The 17,276-nt window shown below is 40.1% G+C and overlaps 1 protein-coding gene across 1 annotated transcript in view; it reads right to left on the minus strand.

Annotated features, from left to right (window-relative positions):
- Positions 1 to 16,750, minus strand: part of LOC124132113 (caspase-9-like) — a 40,909-nt gene extending 24,159 nt beyond the window's left edge. Inside the window, exon 1 of the mRNA XM_046495779.2 lies at positions 16,660 to 16,750. The gene's annotated coding sequence lies outside the window, so the exon portion shown is untranslated. The remainder of the gene's footprint in view (positions 1 to 16,659) is intronic.
- Positions 16,751 to 17,276: the final 526 nt, after the last annotated feature.

Here is a 17,276-nt window from a genome sequence, read left to right on the forward strand (position 1 = left end):
GAATGTTATTGACACTGCATTGAGTTATACTCAAGCAACATAACAGTGGCCAGTAAATACTCGAGGCTCACCAATTGTTGAGAAGAGTTATATACGCGTATGTTTTTATATGCGTGGTCTAAATGTATCCGCTTGTGGCAGGCATCAATATCACGTTAAACTGAAACGGTTAATACATGTTTTCTCGCCCAGTGTGGGGGTATTAGTTTTATCAATGCTAGGCGCCTCAGACGTTCCACAGCAGACCTTACGTGTATGCCTCGAAGTGTATGGTTATTGCCACAGAAATCTGCTTGAAATAATGGACATTTATGGGGTTTCACTGTCAAACAGTTCCATAGAAGAAACTGTAAAATCCCGTGAGGAATACGCTATGCATCACACTCTGTCGCAGTATACGAATAATGTAAGAGATAAGGTTGTTTACCAGAAACCCACAACTAAAAGTGTCACAAATATATTATGAGAGAAAGAATTGAGTCTCTCCCGATTTTCACAAATGTAGGGGCTAGCGACTGGTAGCATGTAACAGGGTGACATGGACTGTCATGCAATATATAGCAGTAAGGTCGGACCTGAGTTACGAACGGTAATAGGTCAAAGGGAACTAACTCCTGCAGAACTCTACCTACAGTTAAAACAACAGCACATGTACACTTGGATTGCCTGTTAGGTTAAACGTTTAGTTGATTTCACTTCTATTCAGAAAAAGAATGCAGTTTACACCGTTTACTGTGAATCTTGTTTATAATAACAGCGTCACCACGATTTCTTTCGTTACAGATTAACTCAATTTGTCAGACTTTTTACTTGGGAAATGATTTCAGGTATGTACATGTATTATAGGCATAAAAGTACAGTAATTAACAACTAATTAAAGTAATTAACAATTCATTAGGACACCTCCGTGATTGTATATAAAGGTCAAGAAGAGGAGTTGAAACCAGTAAGATGTAAACATAACACATTGATATATATATAGGAGACGGGCAGCTCTGATAGTTGAAAACTACGGGAGCATACTTGGCCACGAGTAACCAGGGGTGAGGGTAGTAGGTCGAGGGCTATACATAAATGAAAAACAAGTGGAACAGAGATGAGAGGGACGGAAACGTCAGGGTCTTGAGACATATATGGTATTGGGGGGGAATAGTTCGAATTCCAAAAGGGTGAGAAGCTACATCATGGCAAGTCCGAATAAGGTGCTGGTTATTAGATAAGAGTGGGTTAGAATGATCTAGTGTAGGGGGGAAAGGTGGCTGACCAATGATAGATGGAAAAATGAGTAGAGCTGTGACGTAGGTACCGGTTTAAAAAGGGGCAAAAGCCCCAAATCGAGAGAACGGCTAAGAACGAAGAGAGAACGGCAAGACAACGGTTAGAGAGCGGCTAGGTAGTGGCTGCGGCTGGGGAGACTACATCTGGACTGGTGCTCCGCTCTCGGCTTGTTGTCATGATCTTTCGAACCAGAAACCAAACCTAGGCACCAGCATTTCGACTGAGACTGAAGCTTTGCCGCCGAAGTCTCATAATTAAGTGACAATTAGAGTGGGTTGACCGGCAACACAAAGTTGGAATAAAAGCTGTTAAACGAAGATCACTCTTTGTGCTTGTTGGAGGAACTACGGTAATAGGTCCAAGGCCCTCGGGTACTGACATTGTACCTCTCGCTCATCCCAGACAGTCAGCACCAAAAAACGAGGGGATTACCGTAGTTCAGGTGAAGAGGTACACCGATTGCCACTTGATTGCCACTTCTAATTAACAACAATTACCGGCGATTAACGTCGATAAAATTACCTTGGATACATGTGTGTTCTACCGTACAGGAACACTGCTGTCAGTAATCATTGTACCTCGTTTCGGGACGGTAGTTTGTTACGTCTACACATTTGTAAAGGATTAATGAACTCTGTAGAGAATGATTCGTACAATTGGGACGATTTCTCTTCAAACGAGTTCGTCCTGATTTGACGTCTTCTACATTTCTATGATAACAATGTGATGAATGAAAATTACTATGAATATATTTAGTATAGTTGTATTAAGTGAATTCAACGACATGATATATAGAGTTCGTTTTCAAGTGTATCTATATAGTTTTGAGCAAAATACACTAACCTTCATAATATCCTTGCTATCAAATGACAACCAAACTAACAGCCTACGTATGTGGAAAGACCACAGTACTGCGTAATTTGGGAAAAGGGGAGTGGTCAATGTATGTAGGGTGTCTGACAAATGACCCAAACTATTTATACATTTACCCAGGGTGGCAGAGGGGCTTTACCAAGCATCAAGTCCTCTGAAAGGTTGACCACAATACATGTGTCAATAAAATGTGGATGGACAAACACAAAATATCTCTTTCATGGGAGATGTGCGAAGACTTAGTTTCAAAGGTCGTGTGTGATTGAAAACCGGACTATCTACAGTATAAGATTTTTTATTCAGCTTACATGAAGATCTTCTGTGAGAACTTAATAAGATAACCATAACATGAGAACTATACAATGAGTATCATCACATGTCTAAGGTAAAGCCTTGTGTGGACGGTAAGGCTGGTGCACCTTGACAGGGTTTTTGGTTTCTTCTGTGGGTAGAGAATGTTGAGTCTGAAACAAATCCCTCACGAGTCCTTCATTGCTTGTGGTATCAAACTGTTCCATCACAATTTCAAAACACCACCCACGACACGATGGGTCAGTACATACAGACAGTACACACCACAACGTGCGCTGCATTACGTAACACAGACGTTCGCCCACATTGAACCGAGGACTAAAGTACTCACGAATGATAAATGATAAAAAACTGTTTTTTCGATCTAATAGTTTAAATAAATGCAGTTAATATACAACATATATAAATATTCAAACAACTCAATTAGTACTAATTGGGCCTTGGCACAAATACAGCGTATCAAAGGTTTTATATGTCTTTTTACACGTAAAAGTGTAAAAATATGAACAAAACAGACTATTGTGAAACTGAGCATAACCAGGTGTTAGTAGATCAAGGTGAATGTCCATGACCTATGACACCTTGACGACAGGTGAAAACAGGTGCATGAAGCCCACGTGCATGTGATTTGTCAGTGGTTAGTGGTTTGTGAGTGGCATTGTGGGATAGTGAATCATCGTCAAAATATCAGAACGTAAAAGTAACATATTCCCTTCTCAAACAACAACTTACATGTCATTATTATTATGTACATAAACATACCTGTTATTTTTGTTGTTGTTTTGAAAACTTTTTTCAAGGCTAATTTGCATAATGCCTATAGCCTGTTTCTGCCATGTCAATTTTGACTTAGTTTTATTTTTATCGATATAGAAACGGGCTCCGTACGTCCGTCACGTTTCGTTTCCGGAGCATAACTCATAAACCGTTCAATATTTTTTCATCAAACTTTGCAGGTCTGTCAGGTACATGCTGAACTGGTGCCTTTTGCTATTGAGAAATTTTAGAAATTTTTATTTTTTACGTTTCCATGGCAACAAGATGGACTAAGTTCTGTGAGGGTAGGGTTCGTTTCCGGAGCATAACTCATAAACCGTTCAATATTTTTTCATCAAACTTTGCAGGTCTGTCAGGTACATGCTGAACTGGTGCCTTTTGCTATTGAGAAAGTTTAGAAGTTTTTATTTTTTTACGTTTCCATGGCAACAAGATGGACTTAGGTTCTGTGAGGGTAGGGTTCGTTTCCGGAGCATAACTCATAAACCGTTCAATATTTTTTCACCAAACTTTGCAGGTCTGTCAGGTACATGCTGAACTGGTGCCTTTTGCTATTGAGAAATTTTAGAAATTTTTATTTTTTACGTTTCCATGGCAACAAGATGGACTTATGTTCTGTAAGGGGAAGGTTCGTTTCCGGAGCATAACTCATAAACCGTTTAATATTTTTTCACCAAACTTTGCAGGTCTGTCAGGAACATGCTGAACTGGTGCCTTTTGCTATTGAGAAATTTTAGAAATTTTTATTTTTTACGTTTCCATGGCAACAAGATGGACTAAGTTCTGTGAGGGTAGGGTTCGTTTCCGGAGCATAACTCATAAACCGTTCAATATTTTTTCATCAAACTTTGCAGGTCTGTCAGGTACATGCTGAACTGGTGCCTTTTGCTATTGAGAAAGTTTAGAAGTTTTTATTTTTTTACGTTTCCATGGCAACAAGATGGACTTAGGTTCTGTGAGGGTAGGGTTCGTTTCCGGAGCATAACTCATAAACCGTTCAATATTTTTTCACCAAACTTTGCAGGTCTGTCAGGTACATGCTGAACTGGTGCCTTTTGCTATTGAGAAATTTTAGAAATTTTTATTTTTTACGTTTCCATGGCAACAAGATGGACTTATGTTCTGTGAGGGTATGGTTCGTTTCCGGAGCATAACTCATAAACCGTTCAATATTTTTTCACCAAACTTTGCAGGTCTGTCAGGAACATGCTGAACTGGTGCCTTTTGCTATTGAGAAATTTTAGAAGTTTTTATTTTTTTACGTTTCCATGGCAACAAGATGGACTTAGGTTCTGTGAGGGTAGGGTTCGTTTCCAGAGCATAACTCATAAACCATTCAATATTTTTTCATCAAACTTTGCAGGTCTGTCAGGTACATGCTGAACTGGTGCCTTTTGCTATTGAGAAATTTTAGAAGTTTTTATTTTTTTACGTTTCCATGGCAACAAGATGGACTTAGGTTCTGTGAGGGTAGGGTTCGTTTCCAGAGCAAAACTCATAAACCGTTCAATAGTTTTTCATCAAACTTTGCAGGTCTGTCAGGTACATGCTGAACTGGTGCCTTTTGCTATTGAATTTTTTTAGAAATATTTATTTTTTACGTTTCCATGGCAACAAGATGGACTTAGGTTCCAAACTCATCTTTTTTTTACAATTTCCATGACAAGTTCCACCTCGGTTAAAAAAGGTTAGGGGTTGTTTAGATTTAATTATGTCATAAATTCTGCAACAGGGGCGGGGGATATTGCCTCGTTAGTGGCAAACTCTTGTTGAATGTTGAAAGTGCCTACAAATTACCTCCTGTAAAGTACATTTTGTATTGAGCACTGAGATAAAACTAGCAAATCCAGACTAGTACTTTTCCAGTTGTTTTGTTATTTCGTATTTACATCTACGTAATGCTTTGTGTCGATTATTAAATCCAGCAAAACAGTTTTTTTTTATTTCCATGAGTACTTTAGCTATCTTGGTCAACACATCTTGGTGTCTCAACAGCCAGGGGTTATACTGAGTCTTCAAAGGAACAGGCCCTGCTCGAAGACTTCTCACCACAGTCACAAAAAAGCATTGCAACAAACGAATGTGCCCTTTGATGGCCACACTCTTGGTTGAAGGAATTCCTTTTGCTTTGCTTTTTGGTTTCGCTTTGTAGATGGTAGTGAGACAGGGGCGATGAGTTCGTTTGGGGCGTCGGGGTGGGTTGTTGGGTGTGGTGGGAGGTTGGGTCAAGGCTTGAAAGGGAGTCAAGGTTAGGGGAGTGAAGGAGGGAGGGATCAGACGATGCGTACTGACAGGAATGAAGGGTGTGGAGGTAGGTATGGGTGCTGCGGGATGCTGCCAGGGGTAGATTAGACTGTCGTACAACCTTTGCACGGCGGACCGATGCTGTTCTGTTCCTCAATCAACCCTCGTACATAACACATAAATTACAGTAAATTACAACTAATGTACAGTACGGGTAAAACGTGATTGAAAATGTACTATTGTTAAATCAAAATGACATGTACATGATACACAGAGGAAGATCCATAGTTATTATTTGGTTTTAATTCAAACAAGCATGAAATACTCATATCCCCCGCCAATATGACATGTCCGGCTGTGTGCAATACATTAGCTCCCGTGAACTATGTTCACAGGGCCTTTTTGTAAATGGCCTAATTGCAGCACTAACAAGTCCAACTTGTTGCCATGAAAACGTAAAAAATTAAATTTTATAAAATTCCTAAATAGCAAAAGGCACCAGTTCAGTATGTGTCTGGTAAACATGCAAAGTTTTGTAAGAAAGTATTTAATGGTTTTTAAGTTACGCTCCGGAAACGAACAGCACCCTTATAGAACCTAAGTCCAACTTGTTGCCATGGAAACGTAAAAAAATAAATTTTATGAAATTCCTAAATAGCAAAAGGAACCAGTTCAGTATGTGTCTGGTAAACATGCAAAGTTTTGTAAGAAAGTATTTAATGGTTTTTGAGTTACGCTCCGGAAACATACAGCACCCTTATAGAACCTAAGTCCAACTTGTTGCCATGGAAACGTAAAAAATAAAAATGTATAAAACTCCTAAATAGCAAAAGGCACCAGTTCAGCACGAGTCTGATTAACATGCAAAGTTTCGTAGAGAAATATCTAACGGTTTCTGAGTTATGCTCCGGAAACGATTTCGGGACGCACACACGCACACGCACGGACGGAACCAATTTCTACATCCCCCGCCAACTTCGTTGGGGCGGGGGATAACAAGTCCAACTTGTTGCAATGGAAACATAAAAAATAAAAAATTCTTAAATTCCTAAACAGCAAAAGGCAGTTCAGTATGTGTCTGGTAAACATGCATAGTTTTGATAGAAAGTATTGAATGGGTTTTGAGTTATGCTCCAGAAACAAACACAACCCAATAGAACCTAAGTCCAACTTGTTGCCATGGAAACGTAAAAAAATAAAAAATAAAAAATTCCTAAATAGCAAAAGGCACCAGTTCAGCACGAGTCTTATAGACATGCAAAGTTTCGTAGAGAAATATTAAACGGTTTCTGAGTTATGCTCCGGAAACGATTTCGGGACGCACACACGCACACACGCACACACACACACACACACACACACGGACGGAACCCATTATTATATAACCCGCCAACTTCGTTGGGGCGGGGGATAATAACATGGACATGGGAGTATATCTTTATCAGCTTGGTTGGAGAAATGCACTTACTGTGGTCACACTGATGAGAATGTCTCTCCATGTCTGTTGTTTAGCCAAGTATGATTACAGAAATACAAAGAGGTATCAAGTGATGATAATGGATGGAAAAGAAAAGGGAAGGACTAGGTGTAATCCAACAGAACACTTTGGATGTGTATTGTAAGGGTCCAAACAACCAAGAAAAAGAACGGGATTGTAGTAAACGTTTGAGATGACTTGATCAATAATGAATCATGCTCCCATGATTGGTCAATAATTCGTTTATAGGGCATGGCATGGTCAGAATAAAAATCCCAATGACAGTTTGAGGGAGTCTTGTCCACTCCACTTGCAGCGCCTGTCCCAGTTCGGCTAACGTAGTGGGTGGCCTTAGACGTAGGCGTCTCCTGATCATGTCTTGATGTGCTGTACGGGGGACAGGTCAAGACGCATGTTTGGCCATTGCATTCTGGTGATGTTTACCTGATGGAGGTAGTCAGTCATCGTCATGAAAGACAAAAGGTGAACCAGCATGGCCCACAAACGACACAAGTATTCGCGCCAGTATGTTGTTTCGGAAGTACTTTCCAACGATCCTTCCATGGACACTATGAACTGGCGTCCTGGCAGTCATAGTGATTCCGCCCCATATCATTACAGACCCACCCCAAAATTTGCCATGTTGCCTTACCTTGACGCTTGCATGACGTTCTTTAGAATGCCCCCAGGCAGGCCTATGCTTATCCAGAAAGTTCAGAGTGAATCTAGTGAAATATGGTAACATTACATGAGCCGATCAGCGATTCCCCCATATGCTCTCAACACCACTGGCGTCTGCTTGGAATGTGTCGACAGGAGTTCGCCGAGCATGCAGACGGTTTCTAATCGTCTGGTCAGTAACGTGGACTCCGGTGGCCTGGCGCAGGTGAACAACGATTTGATTGACTGTTTGGGATTGATTTCATAAAGACCGATTTCTGTTTAATAGAAACGTTGACCTTGTTGTGCGGTGCCGACCATTCACAATCTGTGTCCTAAACCTATTCCAAAGTCTGCAAATCACAGACTGAGACACATTGAACACATTGGCTACCTGTGTTCAATCAGTATAAAGCATGTCAATAGCCAAAAGGCGTTCTTTACAATGTAGTCCAAGCATTCCCAATCTCATCATAAATACTGCATTAAAGCAAGAGTTAACTGTTCCTGTGAATAATGAAAATCAACAATACTAATCGCTCAGAGTGATTTGACGACCTTTCACTGAAGAATCAAAATCAAGGGATATTGCATGGTCCACTCCTTATATTTGATACTGACCACTGCCGTCATATTATTTATTGCCACAATATTGCACTGCCACTCTATTGTGTACTGCCATTGTAATTGCTGTGTAGTAATTTGTAAACCTTGTGAATTTTGTAATACATTTGTTGATTGTATACCATTTGTTGTTGGTTTCAAACTAAATTCGTTTGCGTACCTATTTCCCGGGTAACATATTGTTTCAATTTGCGAATCGACACGTAACAGCATATTGTTTCCTCAGTAAACTTCAGATTGCTTTTGCTTTTATTTCTGACAAATTGCCAAATGATGACAAAAAGCAAGGATGAGGTGAAGTGATATGGGGTTTAACGTTGCGTCAAAGATTATTGCACATCGGGTGACGAAGCATGCACGTCTGTGTGTGTGTGCGTGTGTGCGTGCGTACGTGCGTGCGTGCGTGTGTGTGTGTGCTTGAACTATTTTGGACTAACGCCGATTTAGAGTGCTAGCACGCTGAGATTCCATGCCCCAGTTTAACATGATTACTCCACCCGGACACAGTATACTGACTCAGAGCCGACCAGTCCTTCAGCCCCTTAATGCCGAGCGCTGGGCAGGGTAACAACAAGAACAATCTTTTAAAGTCTTTTGGTATGGCGCGACCGGGGATCGACCCCCGGACCTTTCCATGGAGACGGTCCAAAAAGCAAGGGACCAACACAATCAATGATGACCCGACTGAATGGCCCTTCAAATGCTGGCATGGGCTTCAAAGGGGCAGGGTGAATATTCTGATTAGGTTTTCCTTCCACGTGACATGCAAGACAAGTATTACAAAACTGTGACATCCTGATGCAAACTAGGACAGAAGAAATGAGCTAAAATCTTATTACAAATTTTGTTAACATCCAAATGACCCGCCACAGGAGTATCCTGGGCCAAGCTTATCCCTTGTTCATGAAATCTCTGGTGAACTACCGCCTTATCTCCATTTTCTTATCGACACACAATCTTGGTAGTTGAAACAAACAGGTACCTTTTGAAAGAAAGAGTGTATTACACTCACCAGTATATTCGGTAACATATTTATTAGCAATATTGATAAACGCTTGGTATGGTGGTGGATACATTTGATAAGATCAAGGAAGAGCAAGCAGGATTTCGACGTCACTCCAACACTGATAATATGTTTATCCTTCAGGCTCTTATAAACAGGTACATTCAAGGTAAATGTGGTTGTTGAACCAGATGAAGGTGGTGATGTGTGTTCCCACACACTAAACGGGCAGATATGGGTAGGGAATGGTGCGGCCACCAAGTGGTAGAAATAGTGCTACAAATGTTGAATAGACCAAGTGTATGGAGAGCTCCTAGATACTTGGGCTTGAAGAACAGGTATTAGCCATAGGAGCAGATGAAGGATGGTGTGGACAAAACGGGAAATGATTCCAGATTGTTTTAAAAGTTGTGCTCGAATTGTATCCTGTTCCAACGAAAAAAAAGTACATGGGACACAATGTGGATCTAATTATCAAACTCTGTCTTTTGTGTGAAAATTATGTGAAAGAAAGGAAATTCGTAATTAAACGTTTCTTGGATTATGTGTATTGGATTTTTCGTTTATCGTAAGTACAATATTATCTAGATAGGCCCAATGTAGGTCAAACATCTAGTTTTATTTCGTTACCTATTTAACAGTTGTTTATGTGCATTGTAATGTTGATACATGTGACATATTCATATATTGTTGTCAAGGTAAGAAATGTTGGAGCAACGTCTGATGTTTCAAATTAGGCCTATTTCAAATCACAAGTAGTTATCTATCTAATAATTGAAGTTATTGAAATATGATCTGATAATTTTGTAATATGATAACTGTTGAATGCAAGGGACCAAAACTAAACAAATACCCAAATATTTTTCGGATTGAAATGAAAGAATCTTGTCGCTAATACTTATGTAACTGACGTCAATTGCGTATTAATGTATAGCTAGTGTTACATTTAACGAAACTGTTGCTGCTGTTTATCCGTGAAAGTATACACCACAATACAATTTGACCACAAATATACATCGAATGTTTCACATGTCCACATGACCATGGCCGTTGCTATTTAAGTAAGCTCGACCCACTGTGATTGATGCAGACGTTCAAACACGACTGATTCGATACATTCAGTATACAACTAAAGAAAATGTATTGACTAATATATGTTCATAAAGCCTTTTGTGGTATCCAAGGTTTGTAATTCCAGCTGATACGAAGTTTGACGGTCAACTTTTTGTAGTCAGGATGGGGCTTTATGCAGAGATTTCTATTGGATATGAAATGAGTTTTGACGTTTTATTTAAAAATACTATTTCTAACGTAATCGTTAATGGTGAATATGGTCACATACCCTTGTACATATATATAGGTAATAGTCAAATACTATTGGTTAAAATTATTGACTATGACAGAAAGTAGAATGCAAAAACATGTTATAATATTATGTTATTGTTTGTAGTGATTGACTGAGTATGGTTTTACGCTGCTTTTAGCAATATTCCAGCAATATCACGGCGGGGGACACCAGAAATGGGCTTCACACATTGTACCCATGTCGGGAATCGAACCCGGGTCTTCGGCGTGACGAGCGAACGCTTTAACCACTAGGCTACCCGACCGCCCCGTTATTGTTTGTAGAAAATGGAGTTCCAAATTGGGCATACAATGTTAAATGTCTACTGCATAAATGTGGGTATGTGTGTGTGTTTGTGAAAACCAAACCCAAAGAGATCGTGTTAGCCATAGAAAAGTCACAGGCATGCATGAAAGAACTATACCTGGAACTTCTTCCTGAAGTGATTCAGTGCACTCCATAGTGCTTGTCTCAATGTTAACACATGGATCAGACACAACTTTAGACCTTGCTCAATCATTACCAACAAGCAGTGAGGTTTGTGACTGATTTTTGGTCTTACGACAATCATAAATCAAATAACATGGCTTGCGACAATCAATTACATCTAATACCTGACAAAAATCCTGAATCCTGTTTCAAACCAATTGTGGTATCTGATTTCCTAGGGAATGAACTACCAGACCTGCAAGGATTCAAACTTACCGAAGTAGCTTACCTTTCCTGAGCTGTATTATTCAACTGGCCTAAACTGAAGTTACCCTAACCATACTGTAGGAAGCTAGCCTTATATGTAACTGAGTTATCATCGACCAATGTTTCAGCTTGGTGTAATTGATCTAGCTTCTGTTCACCCAATCTCAGCATGTACAAACTGCTTGAAGACAACAAAATCTGACCAACATCCTTCAACAAACACCACCTATCAAACAAAATACTATTTTCCTCAGCAAATTGAACCGAAGTATCATCTTTGATTGCCGACAATTTTGCCTATAAGCCTTAGGAACCAACTCATAGGCCTTTAGCACTTGCTCGTGATTTTAACTGGCCCTCACTGATGGAGTGCATAGATTTCTTGAGACTTTTAATACACTTTGTAAAATTATACCAAATGTTCTTACGGCGATTTCAAATTGCAAATCTTTTCAAAATGCAAGAAAATATTCTCAACTGTGTTTGAATCCCCATTATATTCAAGCTAACAGTTTTAGGTTCACAATCAAAACAGGCAATACAATGGGTTAAATAAGTGACAGCAGCAATAGGTATAAGCCCCTTAATATAGTGCACTCACGAATGTCCAGATCTTAATGTCTTTAAACATAGTTTGCTCGTACTAGGGTATATTCCTGTTTTTGTATTTTGGATTTAAGGCCACAAACAATGGTGCCACAATTCAATTTAGAGTAAATAAGTTATCCATACATGTGAAGAATGGTTCCTCAATTGATGGTCCTTGAATCGAATAATTATAATGATTCGACAGACTATTGATTGTTATACAAAATAACGTAACAGATTTTGGTTGAAATTATCAGACAGAGTAGAACTGTGCCGCCTGTGCCAGGTATTCAACTAAAATTTAAGAGACAACATTCCCTTATGTAAGATACCACTGTCTTCGGGGTATAAGTATCGTTTGGATACGTTCCCATACCCTTCAGCATATATATGTATAAACGCGAAATCTTCATACAATATAGTTCATAATGTTCGTTGGTGTATTGTCATCTGGAATCAACCTAAAAATATGTTGGACATGGGGCGGATAGGTGTTCTGGGGTCGGACGGCGATTAGATTAGAATGATAGTGTGTCGAGTGTGATACAGAGCGATGTAGCTGCAGTAACCTACCTCTGTGATGCTCCCTATATGAACGATTTTGATTATGAATTGTCGCTACACAGAGTTCCATGGTGTTTTCCTAATAGATTCCCGATCCGGAACATACCGCACTAACAACCCTGCTATAATGTACATAAATCGTAATTCCACGAAAACTGCAACACGATTCGCTTCTTGAAACACTTGCCTTCAGATGTGTGTACATACATTTTTCATCATGCTGCTTTTTCTGTAGTTATCTTGTTGGAATCATCGAGAGTGTGCTGACTTTTGGCCGCCATCGCTGAACACAATCGTGGATAAATAGTGAGTGAGTGAGAGAGTATGGTTTTACGCCGCTTTTAGCAATATTCCAGCAATATCACGGCGGGGGACACCAGAAATGGGCTTCACACATTGTACCCATGTCGGGAATCGAACCCGGGTCTTCGGCGTGACGAGCGAACGCTTTAACCACTAGGCTACCCGACCGCCCCGGATAAATAGTGAGTAGGTGAGTTGGATTTTACGCCGCTTTTAGCAATATTCCAGGAACATCACGGCGGGGGACACCAGAAATGAGCTTCACACATTGTATCAATGTGGGGAATCGAACCCGGGTCTTCCGAGTGACGAACGAACGCTTTAACCACTAGACTACCCCACCGCCCCTCCTGGATAAACAATCCTTACCGGTAAATAAATATATTGTTGCACGATCTAAAACAAGTATTTGTCACAGAGTGACGAAATATCCCCCGCCTGTACACCATAGTACCAAATATGAAGACAATCCAGCGATTAGTTCTTGAGATATTGTGGCAACACCGTTTTCCAACTCCAAAAACAGATTTGCCTGCTGTGACCTTGAAAATGGGGTCAAGGTCACCAAATCTGACAGGTGTATGCGGTGTCTGTATATACACTATAGTTCCAAATATGAAGACAATCCAGCGATTAGTTCTTGAGATATCGCGGCAACACCGTTTTCCAACTCCAAAAGCAGATTTGCCTGCTGTGACCTTTAAAATGGGATCAAGGTCACCAAAACCGACTGGTGTCTGCGGAGTCTGTATATACACCATAGTTCCAAATATGAAGACAATCCAGTGTTTAGTTCTTGAGATATCGCGGCAACACCGTTTTCCAACTCTAAAAGCAGATTTGTCTGCTGTGACCTTGAAAATGGGATCAAGGTCACCAAAACCGACTGGTGTCTGCGGAGTCTGTATATACACCATAGTTCCAAATATGAAGACAATCCAGTGTTTAGTTCTTGAGATATCGCGGCAACACCGTTTTCCAACTCTAAAAGCAGATTTGTCTGCTGTGACCTTGAAAATGGGATCAAGGTCACCAAAACCGACTGGTGTCTGCGGAGTCTGTATATACACCATAGTTCCAAATATGAAGACAATCCAGTGTTTAGTTCTTGAGATATCGCGGCAACACCGTTTTCCAACTCTAAAAGCAGATTTGTCTGCTGTGACCTTGAAAATGGGATCAAGGTCACCAAAACCGACTGGTGTCTGCGGAGTCTGTATATACACCATAGTTCCAAATATGAAGACAATCCAGTGTTTAGTTCTTGAGATATCGCGGCAACAAACAGGTGGGACGTACGGACGGACGTACGGACGTACGTACGGACGGTCGTGAATACTATATCCCCCGCTTCGCGCTTTCGCGCGGCGGGGGATAATAAGCACTCGTATTTGAATGCAAGTGTCTTAGGAAGTGTCTTAGGAAGTGTCTTAGGAATCACAACGCTTGCACTTTGTTGAAGCATATAATGTGCGATGCCGATTTGTATCGGGGATGTATAAGGAAACCACAATGGAACAGCTCGTAGTGCTGTGTAGCAACAAGTCATATTGATATCGTTTATATGGAGCAGCACAGTGACACGTCTACCACATGTTAGAGTTATCCGGTTTCATTACAAATGCTGGACCCTTTAGGCTGAATATTTCACTGGTTTGAAGTGATATCATTCAGAGTAGGAGCCAGGATTTCGAAAAAGAGGGCGTGCAACTTATACAAAGTCACGAGTTTGTTTGTTTGTTGTGTAATCGCGTTCAGCAATATTCCAGCTATATGACGGCGGTCTGTAAATAATTGAGTCTGGGCCAGACAATCCAATGATTGACGTCATGAGCACCAATCCACGCAATAGGGATACGATGACATGCCTGACATGATGAGTCTGACCACCCGATCCGTTAAGTCTCCTTTTACGACAAGAATGGGTTCTAACCCGGATCTTCATGGGTCAAGTCACGAAGTGATTCAAGTGAACATGATTGGAATAACGTGTAAGGTGTCTGAAGAAGAGAGGGAGATGGACGCGGATCTCCTGCACCCTCCTTGGATTCGCCGGTACAATGATAAGTTGAAAATTAACCATTGTGGCCTAACGTCCAACGTTTCATATATCCACAAGAAATAGTACATCAGTAATAAGGGTTATACCTCCCTTGCTTTATCAAATTGGCCAAGACAGCTCTGCATGATTGTTTCCCCACACCCCTACATGCCAAAATCCCTACGCCCATATATCCCGAGACTTATTTACAACAAAGGGAATTTACCTTTTGTAATAGCAGAACTGTTCAATGAAGGTTAAAGCCAATTAACTGAACTGAACTTTTATTACACTCTGGTCGCGATCAGCGGCATTCGAGGTACAAAATCATTTTAACAACACATACATGTTGATATGAATTTTGAACTTTGAATTTCTTTTTAAAGGTAACGCCAACGTCTCGATAGGAATCCATTTTTTCCCAAAACATCATGATCAATATAGAAATTATGTTTATAACCATACAATTTTGTTATACAAATATGTTATTGTGTAATAGTTTTTGTCAATGTCCTTATCGTCAAACTGTACCAAATGTTTTCGGAAATCCCACAAACGCAAAAAATCATTTCTTTTTCCGAGCTTGTAATACATTCCCTTTCATTTTTATGTTTCTCGGAAGAAGCATCAAGAACCATGATAAAATGTTTGATATACATATCTAAAAAGACATCAATGGTGGTTGACATATATTCATTTATTATATTATCAAGACCAGCAGTTGTGGTTTTTTTCAAATTCTGAACGAAGTCTATGACTTCACCTTACAGATGCATGAGGGGTGGCCCAGGCGTCTAAGGCGCCGCGATGCGCTGTACAGAGTCGCGTTCCATGGGCAAGCCAGAAACCTATGATTGTGGGTTCGAATCCTGGTTCGCCACGATGATGTTTCTAGTTTTGTCAGCACAATACCCGTGCTCGTGGTTTTCACCGAAGTGGTTAACGTCTGAGACCTGCATCACTTCGGGCTTTCCTCCTACATTAAGTTGACACGCCGTGATATAACTGGAATATTGTTAAAAGCGGCGTTAAACCCAACTCACTCACTACAGATGCATTAAGTATTGTGCCTTCTTCAACATTTACATCACGTAGATGATCTACTAGTATATCAAAGTCATCTGCTGCCGAAACTTCATTTGAAGTCCACGAGAGTAAGGATAAGCTGAGAAGGAATAAGCCGAGGTTAACAACCTTATTATCTGTTGGATGTGGTCAAAGATATTTATACTAAATATGTGATAATAACTGATAACCTTGCTTGATGAGTAAAATGTGATAATTATTTTGTACCTCAATAAATTATTACCACTTGTTTGGGTTAATCCATTTAATTAAGATGGTAAGACGCAGGAGATTAGGTGTGCACTCAACTGTGCACTCTGCATATATATACTTATGCACTCTAACTTCAATTACAATAACACATAATCTAATTTACATCGACGCCATTTCCCACAATGCCGCGGGTGGATTATTGATCGTGAAATGTCACTGAAGGGTTTGGCTGCGGAGACGAAAAGAGAAATAAAGGCATTTAGGACAGAATAGGATCGATGTTAGGTTAAAGATCCGAGTGAACCTGGCTCCCGGCGCGCGAGTCATGAGTCATGTGGTACACTGCATCACTTGGCCGAGGATTATGACTCAACCATGTCTGTCTTCTAGAACATTTGGATCTACATATACCATATATAAGGGTACATCGGTCTAATGTAGGCGAATACACACTGTCCCAATGACAAGCATACATTTCCATATGGCATCAGACATATGTACGAGACATTCCCAAATGCACCCTCAACAAGTGCATCCAAAGCAAGCACGTCTGAAAAGACGCAGTCTTTACTAAATATCTAACCAAAGGCGATTACCTTTACTTGGCGACCAATGTGTGTTCACAATTAATCCAAGAGCGTTGCTTGCAGACCGATGTCCTCCTTATACACAGGTGCTGCCGATTGGCTGAAATAAGACACACCACAGCCATGGTTAAGAGGAAATATTGATGTGACATATGCTAATGATAGTCCTTTTTCCGTTTGGAAACGTGTTTTCAACATTTTTGCATATTTTGTTTGTTAAGACTATTTCGGATCTTTCTTCAAAGTGATTAATAATTTCACATAATATAATTACATACACTTTATCAACTTCAAATGTCAACTACAGCAACCAATTACTCTAGTTAACAATGTCCATATCATTACCCCCCAAAGGGGGTAATGATTTGAAGTACGTGCCAATTTAAAAAAGTAACTTGTGTGTCAGGGGTGTAAACTGATGGTTTACCGGTTGTGGTGTTTGACATTTGGTTCCTTCTGTCTCAAGCTGGCTGAACACAGTTTATCAATGTTATTACACTGAACAAGCTTCTGCGCGTAAATAAATCAGAGTTGAAAATTCAAATATTTATTCGTTTGTTAGTTTTAATTAGGAATAATAGTCCTTTACAGCACCGGAGGAAGTCAAGATTCTTAGTCACGTAACC

Source organism: Haliotis rufescens, unplaced genomic scaffold (assembly GCF_023055435.1).
Source record: "Haliotis rufescens isolate VD_foot unplaced genomic scaffold, xgHalRufe1.0.p SCAF_4, whole genome shotgun sequence".
NCBI classification, from domain to species: Eukaryota; Metazoa; Mollusca; class Gastropoda; order Lepetellida; family Haliotidae; genus Haliotis; species Haliotis rufescens.